The sequence below is a fragment of the Mya arenaria genome, chromosome 12 (assembly GCF_026914265.1).
Source record: "Mya arenaria isolate MELC-2E11 chromosome 12, ASM2691426v1".
Lineage (NCBI taxonomy): Eukaryota > Metazoa > Mollusca > Bivalvia > Myida > Myidae > Mya > Mya arenaria.
Window position 1 is genome coordinate 50168581 of NC_069133.1, and position 6000 is coordinate 50174580.

Here is a 6000-nt window from a genome sequence, read left to right on the forward strand (position 1 = left end):
TTTATTCTTGGGTTTTTTATTGCTTTTGACAGGGACATAGAACAGAATTATTGTATTCCAGGGACATAGTACAGCACTATTTCATTCCTTTCTAAGACAAAGCGCATATTAAATACGTCAGCTCTTGTTGTAAAGAATAATGACCAGGGTTCGTAAATTCTATGGCGGCCAAAATACTTCCTTACACCGGCGTACCTGTAGACAGCCCACATCCTCGGTCTGTAGTATGCTATGTATGCTACTAGCAAACAATAGAAAGATTGTACCATGTTTTCTGACGGCACACGTTCAACTAAAAGTGACAATTTGACGCGCTCATGTATTATTTAGAATTTTGCGATCTCCAGTTTTGAACACGATAATCCATCATTCGCGCCATGAATGAGAGAGGCTTCTTGTCTACCAGGTTCATCCTTAATTCTCAATTCAAACGAGGATTAAGACTGGGTGACTAATGTTATAGAATATGTTTGTCTGGAAATTAAACACAAGGCCTGGAAATTAATTTTACTTTACCAACCGTAAATATAATTTGCGAATGCTAACAGATAGATTGTAAACAGTATTAAGAAACCATCAAAGGGTGAGACATGTCAGTCTCTAAAGTCTGCATTTTTCATGATGCATCGTTTGATTTAGCCATGATTTTTTTTTTGAATTCTTCACACTTTTGTCAACTAAAATAGACCAGACCTGAACCCGCATCAGTTATCTCAAGTCTGTGTTTTCCATGGAGCCTCATTTGATAAACCTATATTTCTCACTGAAAGTTCTTTGCACTAATACTTGTGTGATAAAAACTATAGAAACAGTTAAGATCAGTAGCCAAAAATGTAAGCATAAACCCCGTTTAATGGCACAGGAAAAACGCCAAAGACATAGAACACACACAAAAAAAAATCACAAACAAGAAACATGGAACAACAGCACAAAACTCCATAAACAGCACAGTGCACACACACATGTATATATATATATATATATATATATATATATATATATATATATATATATATATATATATATATATATATATATATATATATATACTACGTAATGTCAACTAAAATGGACTTGAGACATGCACCAGCTTTTACCAGTCAAGATGTGTTAATGAACAGTTAATTGCCTGTTTTGCCTTTTATGTTGCGTATGCTAAAGATTCATGATAACAGAATGAAAATACGGGTATTGAGTTTCAAGATATAAGATAATAGAATCTTTATACTGAAGTCGGGTATTCTAACAAGAAACATAAGCTGAATGAGCTATTTTCAGACATGAATAACAAAAATACACATCAAAACATGACAAGGAGCTGGTGACCTGGAAATAAATGCATATAGTTTTAAATAGGTACAATATTTGGAAAAAAAATATTGACAAAAGCAGTTTCTTTATATGTTCATGCATAAAATTACAAAAAGTAAGATTGGTTAGAGATCTGTAAAGTTTCACTTGTTATCCAATTGAAATCAAATGACCACACTAATTAAACTCGACAAGCTCAAAGACTCTTCAGGAAGTACTTCACATATTCAATAATTTCCTGTATCCAAGGAAATATCCAGGAAAACGGAATTAGATGATTAATTATAAACGTGTTGAGGTAATTGGTGTTAATCCAAGTTAATTGATCAGACAATGTTTTGATGATTTCCGCTCTAAGGTTGTCCAGGTACACATTAGTTGGGGTGTAAAATATTAGTTTGAAATTACTTTGGTCTGGGTTGCCGATGGAGGTTTGTTTTTCGTTGTACGCTTTTCGTCACTGGCAATGTGTTTCCGACCAATGTTAATAAAAAAAATCTACTTGTAAAATGTCCAGCAACAACAGCCTAAACATCCGTTTTTGCAGGCATCTGGCATTCCCCCACTGATCAAGTTCAAACCTTTCGATATCTGGCACTGTCCCAGGGTGGTGAATCAAGTAGTGGGTCTAAACATGTATTGCGCAATACGACTAGAAGGGTGTGCTTGATTCGTATTGTCAGAGGATTGCGGCTTGATGTGCTAAACAATTGTGCTGTCAAATCAAAACTATCAGAAATAGTGTTACCTATAAGTGATACGTACCTTTCTGATGGTAATGAGGGTTATCGAGGGGTGGAAAGGTGTGAATCAATGTCAGGGGGGCGATATTTACGAGGAATCCAGGAAAAAATGTCACAAATAAGATATATTGCACCTTTATATCATTACGTCAGACACTTGCATCAGAGATAAACATTTTTGGCAAGAGGTGCTACCAGTTGGTAAGGTTTCGTTCTCGACCACCTGCCAGACATTGAACGATATATATTGAACGATATTTGCAAGTGCATTGAAACAATTTGTAAATCAAATAAAGTCGGTACAGAGACAAACTCGTGTAGTGTTGTTGTTTTTTTACCTTGCCCATCCCATACAATGACTAAGACCATGTGACCACAAAGAAGGAACACAAACACATCAACTCTTCTACGGAACAATAGCACCATCTAATAGTGGAGTGGTACATACTGTTCTTTATTATACCTCTAGAGATTGTGTTATGGCACTATGACCATGATTCTAGAAGTGAGTATGACCACAGAAAGGGATAAAACAAACAACATCAGAAGCATGGTCCAACAGCACAAGATGGATCTATTTGGCAGGCTCACGACAAACGGTAGTACTTTCTGCACGAAGTTATGAAGGTTTGACGACGTTTAAGTATTAATTGTTTATACTTTTCTGTTATCTGTTCTGAAACAAACTCCAGCCACTATGGCCTGCCTACGTTGTCATGCAGACGTCAAGATTTATAATTTCAACACGCTGTAATTTTAAAGAAAGTGAATTCCGGCGAAATTGAGGCTATTTGAGGAGCTGTTTGTCACAGAGAGTGTTTTATTTTGTGACAAATCCCCCACTTCACAGGAGACAGCAAGAACGATTCTCAAGTGTTTGGGTTTTATCCATTGATCGTGTGCGTTACGCACCCTTGGGGACGGTCCTTTTCGACAGGCTGTTTTTTCATGAAAAGTTATGAAATGTATCCTTTTGAGATTGTGCATGTTGGATTTTGATATGTACATACCACCGAGAACCTAAAAGCCATGGTTTATAGGTCCATAGTACTATAATTATACTAGTACTTGGTATATATAAGACTGTAAAAAATGGTTTGTTTTTAATCTTTGCACATATTGTTTTTTGAATGTAACAATGTTAGTTGTGTTTAATACAGACGCCTATTTGGCTGTAAACGTATAACATGTATAAGGGGCGCTTCCAGGAGTTGATGTAAGAGGGGTGCACTTAAGGGGTACACATCGTGTCCCACCATATGAATCATAAAAGTAGGCTCTAAACATGTGAACTAGAGTTTGGGTGCTTCCCCCCCCCCCACCCAAAGAATAACTTAAGTCTTTAACGGTGCATCTTTTGAGTATGCATGATTTATCTACCATATCGACATAAAATTTTAAAGTATTAATGATGGGGTTCTAAACGAGGTCAAATTACTCGGATATAATGGAAAGTTTTGTTGACCTTATTTTGAACAGAGCTCCGAAGGAGATCAAACGCAAACTTTTGTCGATGGAAAACACTTCTATCACTATGTAGACTAAATCTTGACCGTTCTCAATGTTCTGGAAAAGGTATATAAAACAACTACATAACTTAATTTCATTTTATAGAACCATGGCCACCTTGTGTGATCTGTAAAACACATTTTTATATGGAAAATTTACTATATTCCTTAGACTGCTAAACAGATTATCCGTCAGCTGTCTATTAATGCTCTTCTTAATTAAGTTATATATGCTGCTATGACTTCAATAATATAGACGTCAGATGTTTGCTTAGTTGGGTAAACTTTCCAGAAAATTGCGAAAACAGTCAACAAAATACGTTACGGTTCTTTTCACTTGGAACTTATTACTTTCAACTTCGGTAATTAAGTTGGATAATCGATTTATCAGGCAAAGTTTCCGCTTCTGTGGTCGTACTTTTTACTCAGTTTGAAATAAGAATAAATGATGCACTTCGAAAAAAGTAATCATTATATAATTATATTTGTTTTATATTTTTAAAAACGTAATTGAGTTCCCACGATCATAAATGTATTTCCTTCTTTTTTGCTTATTCTTTTTTTGGACAGTCTTTATGTATTGTGTAGTGTTTATAGAATATATTAATTGATGTAATTCGAGCATTTTTGTAATGGAAAAGGTTTTTTTTTACTATGGAGTTTCTAAAGACATCGATGTTCGTGTATTATGCTTTAATAACATCTTTGATTCAGGTTTTTTTTGTACAGCAGCTTGTCTGTATTTTATTCAACAAAATTAAGATTTGTGCACCGCCATAAAATAAGGCAATGTTATCAATGTTATTACATGAACTTCTTAATTCCGATGTTGTCCTTGACTGAACTAAGTCTATCTGGTTGTCAGTTAATTTAAATTTGGAATAAGCAATGTCGTTGCTATAGAAATAATCTTTTGTAAAAATCTTTGACAGAAGTTATATTTATCACTTTTAATGTTATTCAATCTTTCATTTTGAATACTGGGGTATAGTGTTGCATCTTTAGATATTAAAATATCAACCTATTTCTATAAAAAAACTGACAGATTTCCATATTCTGTTCCCATCTGATAAACGAGCTAAATGATAAGTAAAATAACACAATGGTTGACATCCTTTCACTTCATCATTAATTAACAGAAAGGATGTATGGTTTTTCGTATATTAAATTTCAAACAAACACTATGCTGCAAAGAGCTCAACAAACAAGGTAAATGTGAATCTCAGTTTTAGCTATTTATATTTAAAATTCAGTTATATCAAAATTGATGATTATGTCTACATTTTTTAAACTGCCACAAAAGTTAATCAGCTATTTATATTTAAAATTCAGTTATATCAAAATTGATGATTATGTCTACATTTCTGAAAATGCCATAAATGTTAATCAGCTATTTATATTTAAAATTCAGTTATATTAAAATTGATGATTATGTTTACATTTTTGAACATGCCATAATAAAAGTTAATCATGTACGAAAACTAAGTTATCTAGACCAAACGCTTGCCAGATTGACATGTAGAACAATGTAGAAGGAACGCAAGATGGTTTTATTGATTGAAACAAACCCATGTGATAAGGTGTCACCCAAAATGCTGCAAACAATACAAGATTTATTGCATTCACATCACGGGCCCCTTATCAGTATGTCCTGGATTTAAATTTTAAAGGGCTACCATGTAACCCTTCATAATCTTTGGAGGGCAATGCAACTGATAACCTTCACGTCAGAGGGATCACTGCTCGCATTTATTACCAAATCATTGCTGTCACAGATACCCGGTTATTTTTAGATAGGACCAAAAAATGTTTTGGTTAGGGTTACATACTTTTCAAAAACAGGTAGGGAATGAAGGCTTTTTTGTTTGTTTGTTTTTGTTGAGCTTTATTTGAGAATGTTATTGTCATCATTGGAGAATGGTGTTATGGCAATCTTCTGTTCAATATTTTAACGGCGTTAGACTACATATTAAAACACACACTTATAACAATTGTTTTTGTTATAAATTTAGTTCTTTTTACCAACTGACCATAAAAACTGTAGGGTCGGCGCCTATTTCGTAAGTAGCCGGGTCGGGATTACCCGAACCAAATGTATTTTTTACTTAGGCCTAGACATTTGTAAGGTATAAAATCGAAACTTAACAGAAAAAGGAGCTCCTTTCTTTGTACAGTTAATGCATAAAAAATCATGTGCGTCGCTTGAAGTTTTAAGTGGTATGTTATTATGCAAATATTATGTGGTTACTCGAGATTTTTAAATGCAAATAAATTGAATTTTTATTTCATAGTATTATGTTATAAAACCATCTGGCTTCTCCGTTGACAATACACCTGTACCAACTTTAACGGATATATTCAAGGTGAATGCTTCGTTTCTTCATGACAGTCTTGCTATAAAAAAGTGGCAATTGTTTTGTCATTATCATGGACTCTAG